Genomic DNA, 16,997 nt, shown 5'->3' on the forward strand with positions numbered 1-16,997 from the left:
GGCTGTGCTGTGTCACGGATGGTTGATGGTCATAATAAACAGCAGAGAACACTCAACTGCAGTGGTGCAGGTTCAATTTACGACTCAGGGTTTCAACTTGGAGGGTAGTTCTCTCACCCACAATTATTATCTCCAACTCTGCAGCTCCACTGAGCCTCTTTTAGCTCCATAGTTTTTGTTTAATGGTCCATTTACTGTCAGCCTTATCACTTTCATCAGCCTCATATCCAGCAGCAGCAGGCAGCTGTTTTCAGCAAACAAGCTCTGATAAACCCACTGTAAACTACCTGGCCAGCACCAGACAGAAGACAGACACAGTCAGAGATTAATAGGCAGATATTATTAAAAACGACTTTGTTAGGTTTAAGAAAAGATTGTGGTTTGGGTCAAAATAATTCTGGAAGTGCTGTAACAAATGGTGCCTTCAAATGAAACTCGTGAGCTCGTGTTTACAACATGGGAAGTCATGTACACAATATGCTTGCCGTTCATATGGACTCTTCTGGTGAACCCGGTAAACACCACCACATCTGAAGGCACCATTAAGTACGGAAGTTACATGACAAATGAATCAATGTTGACCTCTGGTTTCACACGGTCTCCTGGGCGAAAGTCCTTTTTGACCGACCCATCCACCCCGACCTCCTCCAGACACAGCGTTCAACGCTCTCTATACTTCCCGGTTGACAATTACGTGGATTACATAGGAAGTGATTTTTGTGCTGATCATCACGAAAAATGTGAAATTCCCGTCTATGTACACGGATCAACACAAATTTTGTGACTATTTCACGAACTGTTGTGTGACTGGGCTGTATATACTGTGGTAGCGCACGTATTCGGAAAGCATGTCCTGATTGACCGGCTACGTTTATGTAAATCCCAGTGGGCGAATGCGTGCGTGTGATTGGAGGAGAGTATCAAGCCTCGGCCACACCCGGGTCATCAGGAACGCGTGGCGGCTGCGTTACCTGTTGTTTTTTATTTCGGCATCCGTGTTAACAACGTGTTAGAGCAGCCACACTGCCACACGCGGCTCGGCTGCGTGTCAGCTGCGTGTCAGATTCGAGGTCTCGCAAATTTTTTACGCGAGCCGCGCGGTTCACAGCAACAACAGACAGTGAAAGTGATCTATTGACTGTATATTGACATCATATCAACAACATTACTACAGTTTCGATGTCTAGACATCAGTAGAATATGTTACGGAAATGAAAAAAAGTAAAGATTTATTTTTAAATCAAAACTTCCTGCTTTCATTGCAAAATAAAAGCCCTAAAGTGTTTTTTTTCTGTGGACAGAATTCATTTGTTAACACGAGGGTTTTATTCTGAAATACTTGCAGGAAAGTGTTGTGGAACATGCAGTGATTTGCAGAAATCCATGAATGAATATAGCACAGGGTTTTAATTGTGGATTATTACTATTATTTACAAATTACCACACGTTTCTTAACCTTTCTCTGTCTGAAATAAATATAAATGACATTTACAATGAAATGAAATGGCCATCATGAAAGGTAAACTCTATGTAGAAAGAAAGGGCTGACAGCAGCAGACACGCAGCAGAAATGCAGCTGACACGCAGTTGAAACGCAGCTGGTGTGAACACCCGACGCGTGAATCACGTAGCCGCCATGCTCAGCTGATGTGTTCATTATGGCCACGGCATCACCCATAGAGTCCAGTAGAGGGCTCCGCATGTGATTAAAGCGCTAGGGTTACAATATTGTAACCTTTGTTTCTTCTCATCATCAGCTACAAACTGTTTACGTCTGAACTCCTCCTCTCCCCCTCAGGCCTGACCAGTCCAGATGAAAAAGGAGCTAAAGTTAGAAATCACTCAGAATGAGATGAGAGCTGTGCTCTGCTGATGTGAATATGAAGCAGCTGATGAGCGTCGCCTCGCACGTCCATCTCAGTCGTGGTTTGATTGGAGTCAACTGCAAATGAATTGGTTAGGAGGGATGAGAGGGGATCGGCTGCCGATGATAATTCACTTAGACCGACACTGATCTGTGTGCGTGCGTGCGTGCGTGCGTGCGTGCGTGCGTGCGTGCGTGCGTGCGTGCGTGCGTGAGAAAGACAAAGCACAGAGTCTTTGTATAGGTTCAACTTCAGTGTGATTGCAGGTTCAATTAAGATGATGTAAGCATTAGAGCGTGTGTTTTTAAGAGGGTATTTGGTTAAGTCTGAGTAAATCCAAGGTAATCCCCGTGTGGCATACATGACTATATGCACATAGGTTTAGTGTGTGTGTGTGTGTGTGTGTGTGTGTGTGTAAATTGAGTTTGATTGAACAGGTGTTACAATCAGAGCCTCATAAGTCCTTCATTAGTATTCAAGTGTTGCTCTATGTTGCTGCAACAGGTCCATGCTACTGTACAGACTGTTTGGAGTCTAGTGTGTGTGTGTAGCTGTAAGACTGGTGCTGTAAAAGACAAAGAGAAACAAAGAAAGAGTATGCATGTTGTTGTTTTTTTGGGGACTGCTCATTGTTCCGACAACCCAATAGTCCGAAAAATGCACCACTGGACCGAAAACCCGTTACACCGACAGCCCGTTATTCCGAAAACAAACACCCGTTGTACCGAAGTCCCGTTTTCCGAAAAAACACACTCTCTCTTCATCGCCGTCTTAATGCACAGGCTTACCAGAGCTCAAGCCCCCGGGCAACGACCACGTAAAAGGTCCCACGATGCTCCGGGGGGAAAAAATATTTTACAAAAGGGGAGAAGCGTTACCGGGCGTGCAACGGTGACGGTGTTTTTTTTACTCCGACACAACCTGCCAGGATAGAAAAAAAAACGTTTTCTAGCAGCTGTATATCTGATTGAGATCTGCCTTTCTGACTGACTGATGTGAAGGGATCTGAGGGAAGGGTTTTCAAAACGTCCATAGCCAGAGGACCTAAAGTAATATTAAGGATATTACAGAGTAATATTGAGTATAACCCTCACTAATATCACTGCTGCATGGAACGCTACATGATGCCAACCAAGAAGGATTGTTAGATTAAATATCCTAACAGGACAGCAGTTACACCGGGAACAGCCCATTCTTCATAATAAGTAGCCATGTTCTACCAACAGAGGTGAAACTCTCAAGACTTTATTCAGAAATTGGAAATGTGTCTGCAACAGTAAAATTGCCTGACATTTTGTTTGGTGTTACAACCCTGCCGATTCAGCACCACGGACAGGGCCGGCAGTCATGCTATTTATTTACAATTCACTCTGATGTGCTGGAGATAAACACAGGAAGTAAATGAATAATAATATCCTAAACAAATAAAATGCAATAAATCCCATCATTTGTCCTCAGATCATTATTATGTGAAACAAGTTAACAAACTAGGTTAACTATCATTTCAACAGACATTGACAATAACAATTAGAATGAAATGAATCTACTCAAAAGCAGATTTATCTTTCTCCATCTGTCCATTGTTCACACTCAATCTTTCATTGGTTCTCAGACAAACAGAAGCACATGGCTACTTATTATGCAGAATGATGTCATCGGACAGAGGACAATGAATTGTAAATAAATGCATGACTGCTGGCCTTGTTTTTTTTTCGGGATAACGGGCTTTCGGTCCAGTGGTGCATTTTTCGGACTGTTGGGTTGTCGGATCAATGGCATGGCACTGTTTTTCAACAGCATTTATCAAGAGCATACATCTAGAAAGACAATAAGAGTTGAGTCAGAGTTTACCGTAGTTTTGTTACATAACTTACGGACTTTACTAACGCCACCATGCAGTTTTTTGTTCCATAGGAAAACCTAAAAAGTAATTACACCTACTTTGGAAGTTTTTTTTTAAAAGACACTGCACGTAACGAGCAGAAACTTGACATGCCGTCCCTGACGCGTCCAAAAAATGATGCTAGAGGGGAACCTTTAGGGCGTCATAGTTTGAAGCGTAGGGACACTGACCAAGTGCCGGTATTTGACAATAAAATTCTAGGTTTGGTTTATGTGTCCTCTTATAGTTAAGCAGTGATGTGTAGCTATACAGGCTGGTCTCATACGCTGCTCGTGGCTATATCTACGAAAATTTGCAATTTGTATATATACCACCAAATCAATTTGTGTGTAGGTCACATAGTTGTGAACCAGGAAATATAAAGAGCAGCACACGCAGCGTATGGGAGGAGGTCGGGGTGGATGTTTGGGTCAAGAAATAGCGAACATTCGCCCACGAGACCGATGTTTGTGTCCCGTGTGAAACCAGAAGTTGATTTATTTGTGACACAAGTTATGTACTTAAGTAACGCCACTTCTAGAGTTATTTTTAGCCAAACCACCATCTTTTCCTAAACCCAACTAAGTAGTTTTGTTGCGTAATCCCAAGAAGAAAGTTTATTTTGAAAAGACTGTATGCATTTAACCATCGGAAATTGACACGCGTTGCTGGACATTCGTAGGAGAACGAATGAAAAAGGAGGAATACGTTTTTAATAAGATATCATACGAACTGAGAATATGTTGAGGTATATCCTCATGTTTAAAAGTTCCTACTGAGGTATACAGATTTTAAACTGATAAAAGACAAAAAAAAAAGGTTTAGGTGTCAGGGAAGAAAAAGTCAGATCAGCACATCCATGTTTCTGATTGCCTTTAGTGTTAAACCAACAACCTGGTCAGAGGATTAACCACTATCGGTTATTTGTGTCTAACCTCAGGAAGCTTTTCTCGATGTGGAGTTTCCTTTATGTGCATGAGAGGAAAGACAAGTGAGCTTCTGTTGAAGTCAGAGCAACACAACCACGTTATAAAATGAGAACTACTGTTCTTTGAAATTACACATATCAGAAACAGCTGGTTGATGGGAGATTTGTAAGACAGCTACAAAGCTTATCGGTCCGTGTCTGATTAAATACAGCAACAAAATAAATGTGAACCTTCAGCTTTAGCTGTAGAAAAAACACAACAACAACAACAGGTCTCTTCTTCCGGAGCTTATTATGCTCTCTTGTTAAAAAAGCTGTCATTTTCCAGCCACGTTCCCACCAGCTAAAAACACATTTGATTCTTTAAATATGGTGAGAAACATGCAAAAGATATTACTGTGTGCACATTATTACTATTGATGCAAGGTGTTTAGGAGTGCTTGTTATTTTAGCAGGCGGACAGATTTGAACAGCTCAGACATTAATCTGCTCCGGAGGATAAATGAAACACGCCCCCAGACTCAAACCTACATCCAATGTGTATGTTGATGTCTTACTTCTTAGCATTTCCTCTTCGGAGTGTTGATCCCATCATGCACAGCTGTGGAGAGGAGACAGTGAAACAGAAAGCAAGGCAGAGGGAAAACTATAGAGCCAAACTCCATATCAGTTTCTTCAAATTAAAATGTAAAAAAATCATTTAACATGAGACTTATTTAATAAAACCAAGAATTGGGAGGACCTGTTGAGAGTCAATAGAGAGTTGAGAGTTTGTGACCCGAACATTGTTCTGTCTGCAGTAAGGTGTGGAAGCTTGCCTCGATACGAGACGATATCGAAGCGGTTGCGGTTAACTTTGTAACACGTGGTTAATATTTTGAAACGGTGGCGGTTAGGTTTAGGTAACAACAATCATGGTTTGGCTTGAAATAAGTATGTTTGTAACGCAAAGTAAGTTACGGACAGAACGTCATGTGTCTCAGAGACGTAGCGTCACGTGACACATCAAATTTTGGTTTCACAGAGGATACAAACGCAGGTTCCCTGAGTAAAAGTCCTGTGTTTGTTTGACCCATCCATCACCCCTCCTTCCCACCCGTAGAGGACTTCTCGCTCTAAATACTACGTCAGTTGCTCTGCGTCTAATAATGACATTCAATTCACTTCAATTTGATTTATTTTTATATAGCGTCAAATCATAACAGAAGTTATCTCGAGACGCTTTTTATATAGAGCAGGTCTAGAAGGTACTTTAGAGACCCCATGAGCATTGCATAGTTATGGTAATGCACTGTGGCCAGGAAAACTCCCGTTTAGCGGGTAGAGAGAAAGAGAGCGAGAGAACAAACGAACTCCGGGGAAGAAATCAAGTTAATAACTTGCATGAATGGGACATGAATATATACAGAAGGAGAAGGAGAGAGGAGCTCAGTGTGTCATAGGATGTCCTTCGGCAGTCTAGGCCTATAGCAGCATAACTAGGGGCTGGTTCAAGGCAGTCTGAGCCAGCCTTGGGCCAGCCCTAACTATAAGCGTTATCAAAGAGGAAAGTCTTAAGCTTACTCTTAAATGTGGAGAGGGTGTCTGCCTCCCGGACTGAAACTGGGAGCTGGTTCCACAGAAGAGGAGCTTGATAGCTGAAGGTTAGACATGGGTGGGTTTATATTGGAGTTAGTTGAAAGTCTGGTGCATCTCATGCAGACGCTAAAGGGTGCCTTGTGCGTCGGTATCAGGACGCCATGGGTCACTTTCCACGCGTTGGTATTTGACGCCTTGGTACTGAGTCCAGGCTGTATTTTCACCTTTTAAGAATAATGCTGAGGAGTCGGTGTGGGAGCTCCATGTTCCTCACCTGTGTCGGTATTTTGAGTTCTCTGGACATCTTGTCTTTTCACTCTTAGTATTAAATCAGTTGAACTGCACAACTGAACTGATCCTGTTGTTGATACGACTGTTCTGCTGAGTGTCACAGTTTATTCATTATGATTCATTATGAGTTTACATCATGTGAGACGCTGTGCTGCTTTTACAGTAAAGCACATGGGTGAGATGGAGGGAGGTGGAGAGCTGGAGGGAGGCCTGGATAGAGAGAACGGGATGGAGGTGGATAAAGAGAGAGAGAGAGATAGAGAGAGAGGTGAGGCTGCAATGAAGGAGGTATTGATTTTCTATAGAGGCTCTTTAATCAGAAGCTGTACTGACACACCCTGAGGGAGGATGTGTGTGTGTGTGTGTGTGTGTGTGTGTGTGTGTGTGTGTGTGTGTGTGTGTGTGTTCACGCACATAGCCGAGCCCATTCAAATTACATTTCATCTTTTTCTGTGTGTGTGTCTGTATGTATGGAAAGGGGGGGATGTAAGGGTTAATGCTGTTGTGTGTTTCAGTGTACATGTTTGTGTGTCCCTTTGTTGTATAAGTGTGTGTGTCTGTGTGTATGTGTGTGTGTGGGCAGTAGGCAGTGGATAGATAGATGAGGCTGCCCAGTAGATGGATGAGTGGAACAACCAGTCGTTCATCATCTGGAGAACAAGGAAGGAAGGAAACACAGTGATGGAGAAGAGGAGGAGGAGGAGGAGGAGGAGGAGGAGGAGGAGGAGGAGGAGGAGGAGGAGGAGGAGGAGGAGGAAAAAATAAGGGAGGGGAAGAAAGTTCAGGGGAGGAATAGTAGGGGGCAAAGTGAAAATTACAATAGATTGCTGATGTTGTGTAATCCACTACAGAGAACATGACTGCTGTGTGAAAGCTGCCTTGCCAAAAGTTCTGAGTTTATTTAGTCAACTTTTGTTAAAACCAGATGGCTTATAAAGTATTTAATCCATAATCTAATCTTTAGGGTGATGTTAAATATTCTGCACAATCCTGTCTCCTATAAAATTACGTTCCCGTACAACTAAACTGCATACTCAGTTACATTTCGAGGGAAACGTATTTCCTCCCTGATTACGGTTACAAAAACAAAAAATGCAACAAAACTACTTGGTTAGGTTTAGTTAAAAAAAGAAGCTAGTTATGCTCGTTATTATACCACATAACTTTCATTAACGGTCGCTCAATATACTCAATGTCCAGCCCGATTGCACGAAAAGGCGTATAAATGCCACGATAATGTGCAAGGCGTTTAGCGTGAAGTACGCCCTTCTTGATTTAATTTGTACGCCATGTTTCCTGTACTGACAGCAATGTAAAGACATCCGGTATAAATGCTACGATAAGAGTTATTGACATAGTATAAAAAGTGAGAAAGACCACTTGTGGAGGTGGATGGGTCCAAAAAACACAGGACTTTTAACAAGGAAACCGGTGTTCAAGATCGTTGTTGACCGCTGTTTTGTAAATTACATGAGTGACGTTTGTCACATGTTTTCCATAGTTGTGTTACGTTGTTTCCGTACGTGTTTTACTTCATTTATTTTAAGCCCAACCATGATGTTTTTCCTTACCCTAACTAAGTGGTTTTCTTGCCCGAACCTAACTCTGGACATTTGCATGGCGAAGACACGCGAAAAGGCTAAAATGCACGACACTCAGAGTGTCCTTGTAATTTCGGGGTCTTTATGCGCTTTCTCGTGAGACCTGGTTGACTATGGGTCGCCTGCTCTGCATGTCGCTCGTTGTATTACGTCACTTGCTGTGGCCTTCATTAAAAACATATTTGTGATACATCAAAGATAAAGTAATCTGCATGAATAATTGAGAATGTAATTTAGTTATAGGAACATCATTTTTAGGAGAAAGTCTGCACTGTCTTAAAAAATAGTGATTTAAATGTTTGCTACAAAGGAAACCAAAGACAGTTTCAGCCTCTAAAGGTAAGTTGGACAGGAGCCAGCTCACCTCCAGCCAACTGAACGGAAGCGGAAACATTCGTTCCTGAAGATCTATGAAATCGTTATTTAATTAATCGTTGATTCGGTAATTGCCCTCTTATTAATTGCCTACCTGAGTGAACTGATGTTGGGTCCGCCGTGATTGCGGAGCAGAAAACAATGCAGTATCGATCCGTCCATCGGCTGTCCTGGTTCCAGGAACAACAGTTCATTAATGCAGTCTAAGAGAGACTATCTGTCTCTATTACTGCCTGTTGGCCCTGCATGGCAATGATTTATAGGCAACCTGTGGAGGCAATGGAGACGGCTAATGTTGCCCTGAGTGGGAACGGAGGAGTCCACTGGGATGAAGCCAACAGTGTGTCGTCAGGTGTGCAGGTATCACCGATAAAAGCCCCTCATGTTGTCACAATCCTGAATCCTGCGCTGAACATTAGGTCTGTGAATGACTTTATCTCAGTCTGTCTCACCACCAAATATGTGATGCCTCTACTGTTTATGTTTTCCAGGTTGTTCCCCAATCATCCTCCTCCACTTAGTGTCCATGCACATCACAAAGTGGCACTTGCATGTCCTCGCAAAAGAAATGTGGTCGCTTGGTGACGCAGTGAGTTCCAGTTGTGCCAGTTGGGCTACTTGGTTAGTGTTTGTTCCATTAGTAGCAAAATGGATATAAAGAGGAAGCTCAATTCTATAACATCTTTATATGACATCTCAAATGAATTTATTTCATTGCAGAATTTTGCCGTTATAAATGCTGTTGTCACTGAGCACTTATACTGCTCCACACTGGGATAGTTTGTTGGAGTCCAAAAAGTGGGATTGTTCCCTCTCCCTGTAACTCCGCCGGTCTGCTGTTTTAGGTGTCTGTTTATCATGATTACCAGGAAACAAGCGTGACATCTGTTTTGACATTTGCAGGGAGAATGGAGAATAATCGATAGATGGGAGGAACCCCCATCTGGGGAAACAAAATGCGGTGTAGCTTTTTCTTCCAGTTTGACTAGAACCGGTCCAACGTGACCTCACAGAAATACGTGAAATGACCACGACCTCTTAACAGCACATTACGCATACTTTACCAATCTTGAGACTTTAAAAAAAAGGGAGGATTTCAAAACCCAAGTAGGAGGTCTGGGGGTCGTCCACAAGAAAAAAAAATGATTCAGAGACTCAGAGATTCAAATGATTTCCTGCATTTTTAAAATAGTGAAAATAACACAATAAGTTCACTGCGACAGCATTTTAATGTTAAACTTTTGATTTTACCTTTAACTTCCAGGAAAGGAAATGGAATAATTTACCCCTCTGGTATGATGTTTGGTTTGTGAATCTCTGGTATAAACTAATATTCATCTGTTTTTATTTATTTTTGCTCCTGCTTGTGTATTTTTTTTTGTAATAATAATAATAATACATTTTATTTGGTGGCGCCTTTCAAGACACCCAAGGACACCTTACAAAGATAAAATAATACTGGAACAGATAAAAACCGCCAGACACGACGTAAACACCAGCAGAGTGAACAGAACAAGAGACATCTAGGCAAGAGGGGGAATACAACAGTAACAATGTTGAGGGAAGGACACAGAATGATGGACACTACAGTGAATAGGCCAGTTTGAAACAGGTGAATTCTGAGGTGGGATTTGAATGTTGTAAAAGTGTCAGGCTGTCTGATGTGTTGCGGGAGGGAGTTCCAGAGCCTGGGAGCAGTGCAGCTGAAAGCCCTGGCACCCATGGGTGCTGAGATGTGAGGTGGGGGTGGTCAGAGGACCAGCTGACGATGAGCACAGGGAACGGGCAAAGGCAAAGTCCAACTCTTGGTGCTGCGTGCTGTGGCGATCGTAGCTTAAACATGAGCTCAAACTGCGCTGTGTCGCGAGCACAGACTGCTCTTTTCCGCTGGGAAACGACAGTTGGTGTAGCTCTGTTGTTGTCCGGGTGGAAACAGTAGAGATTATACACACTGTTCAGTTCCAGAAACAGGCTACATAACGAAAAGGAACAAAAAAAGTGTGAAAATTTGCCATAAATAGGGAAAAATACGGGAGAATTGTGACCCCGGGAGGACACCGGTGGCGGCCACTCGAGACAATGCTTGTGATTCCATCAGTCCGATCCAGAAGTGTCCCAGAAGCAGCTGGGGATTGATAAATGTGTATTTATTTAAATGTGAATCCATGGCGCTGTCCGTGGTGCTGAAGTAGCAGACACATTTGTAGTTGTGACTGTTTCTCTGATTCCCGCCCTTCCTCTTAGACAGAAATAGGTAATAATTAATCCATGGCAGCAAGGAAAAGCTCATGTTGGTTCATTTTAAGGACGAACATTAATTTAATCCAAAGATGAATATCTGTATCTCAACACTCGCACATTTACACATTGACATATGAGGACAGTCTGATGCATGGGCCACGGAGCAGTTGGGGGGTTAAATGCCTTCCTCAACGGCACCTCAGCGGTGGTAATTACAGCAGGTCCCTGGGTTTTCACTTCACTGTTGAGGTGGTGGTCTCGACTTCAAACTGGTAAACTTTGGCTCATTAGTTTGCTTGTCTGACCTCAAAGCACCACATCCTAATTTTCAGCTCCATTTGTAATTCTACCATTGAATCTGTTGAAAACCATTTTGACAAAGGGTGTCGGACAAATGACTAAAGCATAACATGCAAAGATTGTATTATCAGTCCATTAGTGTCACCGCTCTGGCAGATGAGTGTGTGTTTGTTTCAGGGAGGTTTCATGTGAGGTGACACTGTAACATTCAAAGAACCGCCTGAAGTTAGGAAATTATTGAAATAAGATTATTGTTTTAAAGTAAGCTGCTTTTACATTATATGTACATCATTTGTACGCTCTGATGTTCAAAGCATTATTTTGTGATGAAAGGCTGCAATTTTGAGGAGCCCACTTTGCCTCAAGGAGAACAAACCACCAACGTGGATCCAGAAATGAAAAGTGTATTTCCACCAGTGTCAGAGTGCTGCTGAAGTGGATTTTTACTTTAATATTGTCAAATGAGTTGTAAAAGCCAGACGAGGGCTGTGGAGAACAGACGGTAAGAGTTTTCTAGATGGTGAAGTAAAAAACAAGACAAACTTCCTGTTGCTGTGTTTCTGAACTGTTTCTGAAGGACTGTTCTCACTTTAAACCACCTGTTTACCACTTCAAACCACCTGTTTACCACTTTAAACCACCTGTTTACCACTTTAAACCACCTGTTTACCACTTCAAACCACCTGTTTACCACTTTAAACCACCTGTTTACCACTTTAAACCACCTGTTTACCACTTCAAACCACCTGTTTACCACTTTAAACCACCTGTTTACCACTTTAAACCACCTGTTTACCACTTTAAACCACCTGTTTACGTCGTCTAGACATGCAACTTATTGTGATCACACCAGCAGCGTGACATAATTGTGATTGGCGCCGGTGCTAATTTTTACATGGGCCTTCGCCCCAAACACAACCACTCCAAACCATTGCTATGCCACCATGGAGAGACTTACCATGCATCTCCCATACTGCAGACCAGCCTGTGATCAGATCAGCACCACGGACAGCAGCCCGAGCGTCACATTTATCAACGCTGATTTAACAGCCTGTCCTGGAATCAGCAGCCAAATGTTCTCACAGACACAGATTACAGTAGGTGCACATTTTCCACATATGAGACGTGAACAATTACAGTGCCATAGATTCAAATCCCTGATCCCACTTCATAATCACAAAAACAAAACAGTACTCAAGTCATTAACAACATGTCCTTATTTAATGGAATGTCCTGGCCGTGAGCGACGCAGCACGACGTGGCACGCCGTTTTGAGCTGAGGTTTTGTCAGGTGCCCAGCTGTCTAAATGGACCAGGAGCGGCTGCTTGGTGAAGTTGAAATGAGGAGTTATCTGATACGATACCTCCTCATGTCACTACAAAAAAAACTAAATAAGGTGGAAGCTGGCTGGAGAGAGATCACCAGAGAGCTGAAAGTTTCCTACTGGTGTCGGCAATATTGTATATAATTTCCAGTAAATATCACAATTAGGGATGTTAATAATTAACCGTTAACCGACGTTAAGGACTTTAACCGATTAACGCTATCGGTTCAAATGGTTAAAAGAAATGTTAATAATTAATTAAAAAACTTAGCAAAACTCGTCACTTGAAGGAGAAAAGCTGGTCCACCTTAAGAGAGTCTGAGCCGGCGTTATAGATACAGGAAGTTGGCTCCCGTCTATAGCTCGCTTGAGCAGAGGAGTTGTAGCCTCGTAGCATTTATTCACCGACAAATAAAGTGTACACACACTGTCTGCTACAGCTACGTTCACAGCTATAATGCCACCGACAACACACACACAGTCTGTCGGAAACTCGCTGAAGTTACAAGTGTGACAATGGTGAGCATGAAGCTACCAGCAGAGCTACAGCTGCTAACGTAGCACAAACACACACACTATTTGTCAGTCAATCGCTATTGTTAATCCGGGCAGACACACAGCTGACAACCTGCTAAACTGAACTAAATGTGCGGTGGAGACTTTTACTGGGAAAGTGGCTGCATGTCCGCGACACTACATACTGTCCTCTTCCAGTAGTAATGGCGAGAATGTAAAGGTGGCAGAAAATGCTCATATGGGTCGTTGAGACTTGCGTGTAGTTTTGGTATGACGACTTCTTAAAGTTGTAAGACTCTGACTGTGGTGCTAAAATATATGGTTAACAAAACTTGAATGAACTTTTGTGTTTGAAGTAGTTTGATCACACTCAGGTGACAGACTGTCTCTATAGAGACGTGCTAACTTCTAACTGTTACTATAGTAACAGATGAATGATCGCTCACTGTCTCCCTCTGTCTTGCTCTGAACTCCAAAGCCACATTTCTCTGTCTGCTCACTTCACCAAATCTCAGTGATAATACATGAATAGGACTCGTGGGCTGCAGGGAGTTGAAGTGGCAACGCTCAGTTGACTCTGCCCGGATCGCAAAGAGAGAGAGGGGAGAACGAGGTGATGGCGATGAGGGAGCCGATCAAAAACAGGGCTTTAGAGAGAGACCAACAGACTAAAAGATATGGAAAGAGAAAGGGAAGACTTGTGGGTACCCATAGAAGCCATTTTCATTCATATATCTGGAGGTCAGAGGTCAAGGGACCCCTTTGAAAATGGCCATGACAGTTTTTCCTCGTCAAAATGGATTCCTTAGGTTTTCTAGTTTCACATGATACCAGTATCTTTAGCTTTAAAACCAAACCCGCTACAACCTAAAAATCGCAAGTTGCGTTAATGAGTTAAAGAAATTAGTGGCGTTAAAAATAATTGGCGTTAACGCATTATTATCTCTTTAACTTTGACAGCTCTAGTTGAGATGTCTCAAACCCAAAAGAAAAACAGAAATTGGCCACAATAGAAGAGTTTTTTTTATTATTTATTGTAATCTATTCTAATTGATTAAAGATTAATAAGAATATTTTGTTCTTTATGTGGAAGAATGTCTCTAGAAATGATAAATTAATATCATCATCTGTGTACTAGTGAGTCTGTGTGAATTTCCATGTGGATTTGTGTGTGTTGTGAGGGCTGTCGTGTGAATGTGTGTGTGTGTGTGCCAGCCCAGCCTGCAGGCTTGCTCACGGGCTTCCAGCTCGACTCTTCAGTTATGCATCGTGCCAAGAGCCCGTGTGTGTGTGTGTGTGTGTGTGTGTGTGTGTGTGTGTGTTTGTGTGTGTCTGTGTGCGTTTCATGGATCTGAGTTTATCCTTTTGCCACAGCTGTTACCTCGAGCGATAATTCTGTGTGTGTTTGTTTGTGTCAGAGGGTCTTGGGCGACATGAATGGAACAGAGTGGAAATGGAGGGTTTGAAAGAATTTCAAGTAGCTACGTAGGACAGCTGTTGTGTCGGTGAGTGAAAGTTTAATGTTTGGCATGATGCATTATTTCACATGCACACTTTCACACACATGTTGTCATTGAGCTGATGCTCTTTTCCAGAGTGACCTGATTCCACTGCATCTCTCTGTAATTTCTGAGAAAAACACTAGTGCTGTTTTCATTCAATTGTCAAGCAGATTTTAAACAGACTTTTAAAATGTTGCAAAAAAAGTTTAGTTTGAAAAGACAGTATGAGTGTTACCAGTGTAAATTGACAAGTTTTTGCTGGACATTCGTAGGAGAACCAAGCCACCAGGAAGAGCGCTGAGCGTTGAATCAAATTGCCATAGTGGCCAAACGGCGGTACTACAACTCCCGTGTCCGTCACGTGATGCCATTGGGCCCAAAAATACATTTTCCCATAGACTTCAATTTTTTTTTTTTTGCAGTGGTTAGCACTCATGGCAAGAAAACATCACGGCAAGAGGGTTGCAGGTTCGAATCCGGCTTGGGGCCCTTCTATGTAGAGTTTGCGTGTTCTCCCCGTGATAGCGTGGGTTTTCTCCGCATTCTCTGGTTTCCTACCACAGTCCAAAGACATGCAGGTTATGTTCATTGTTTACTCTAAATGTCCCGTAGGTGTGAATGGTTGTCAGTTCTCCCCGCCCCCCCCCCCGATAAGCGGTTACGGATAATGCATGAATGAACTTCCCAGTATGAACACTCTAATAGCCCTTATTTAAACCATTAGGTCCTAAAAGTTATAAAATGCACTAATAGCTGAATCCAGAGTTATTTCCCTTCCTCGGTTCATGTAAATGAGACCCAGATCGAGGCTGGAGCAAGGGCTGGGAGGCGGAGTTAAAGGAAACGCTACTGCGCCTGCTCTATGGGCCCAATGGATGCGGAAGATCGCCGAAAGATCCGGGTACTTTATCACTCGACACTCGAGCCATTTCGGCTTCATGCGCCACTGAGACACACACATAGGAATGAACCGGAGCCTCCAACACTGTTCTCTTTATACATCCATGAAGAGAACCAGCAGCGTAACATAACTGTGATTGGCCCCGGTGCAAATTTTTTTTCTTGGCTCCTCGCCCAAAACACAAGCACACGCTCGTGCAAACATACGCACATACACACACAACCACTCCAGACAATTGCTATATCACCATGGAGAGGCTCATCATGCTCATCCCATCCTGTAAAGCAGCCAGAGCGCCACATTTATCCACGCTAATTTAACAGCGTGCCCTGGACTCAGCCGCCCAATAGTAGTCACAGACACAGATTTCAGTAGATGCACATTTTGCAACATATGAAACGTAACAATTACAGTGCTATAGATTTAAATCCCTGATCCCACTCCGTAATAACAAAAACAAACTAGTACTCACCCATTAGAAGTTTATCCTGCAGGTCTTGTGCGCCGCAAAGTCATTAACAACACTGCTTAAGAACCACGTCCTTGTGTAGGTGTAGGAAGGTGATTTTTGGGTCCCTGACAGCTTCTGGGCACCGGTGCGCCGCACCATTGCATCTTCGATATTTACACCAAAGAGGAGAACACACGGAAAGAAGATGATGAATAACTTTTTGTAAGATATCATACGAACCGTTGTGGATACGTTGCAAGTATACAAGCACAAACGTGTGTTTGAGAGAGACAGGGGGAACAATTAGTAATTGGCAGTCTACTTGAAGGTCAAATATTCAACATAACACACAAACACCATGACAACAACTGAAAACAAATTACCCTGTGACTCTAAATTAGTCTCTCTCTCTCTCATTTCTCATTCTCTTTAAGGATAATATTTCCTCCTTGTACTGCATTTGTCCAGGTCTGTCTCGTTATCTCTGCCAAACACATTGACTACGTCTTTCTCTCGCTCTCTCTCTCTCTCTCTCTCTTTTTCTCTCTCTCTCTCTCTCTCTCTCTCTCTCTCTCTCTCTCACTCATGCAATGTCGACTGAACAGGGTGAAGGCCATGTGTTTTTGGCGGTCCAGATCCGTCCTCCTCTGTACTACTGCTCTGAATGGGTAAAACGTTACACGTCTTCCTTTCACGCACGACATGATGAGGTAAATCCACGTGAGAGCTGCTCCAGCTCAACATGGTGTTGGCTGGCTGGCCTCGTCCTGCCACGGGATGATGATCATTAACAATGTCCAAAAACTGTACAAGGTTCCTCATCACAGTTACATAAACACTTACACAATCTAATGCAATACAGTGAAACTTCAAGTACGGAAATTAGCATGGAGTCAAATCAACAGCTCTCTCACACATCGCCAGAAAAATATTAAAAGCTTCTCAAAAGCAGGATTCATTGCAGGGAAATTGCTTTGGGTTGCAATAGACTCTAGTCTTTGTCCCTGTACCCACCTGCTGTAAATATATGGGTAAATATTGGACTAATAAAAAAATATTTAAATTTTAAACTATTTCACTGAATCTGCAAGCCTCGGATACTCAGGCAGTGAGTTCCAGAACTTTCAGGCCTTGACTGTAAAACCCTGGTCACCTTTTATCTTGAACCAGGATTTGGGAACAATCAGAAGAACTCTGTCTGAGGATCCAAAGCTTGCAGTCTCAGTGACAGGTTCAACTGT

At 42.7% G+C, this 16,997-nt stretch overlaps 1 protein-coding gene across 1 annotated transcript in view; it reads left to right on the forward strand.

The window, feature by feature from the left end:
- Nucleotides 1–16,997, forward strand: part of raly (RALY heterogeneous nuclear ribonucleoprotein) — a 167,037-nt gene that overhangs the window by 62,259 nt on the left and 87,781 nt on the right.

The sequence above is a fragment of the Sebastes fasciatus genome, chromosome 1 (assembly GCF_043250625.1).
Source record: "Sebastes fasciatus isolate fSebFas1 chromosome 1, fSebFas1.pri, whole genome shotgun sequence".
NCBI classification, from domain to species: Eukaryota; Metazoa; Chordata; class Actinopteri; order Perciformes; family Sebastidae; genus Sebastes; species Sebastes fasciatus.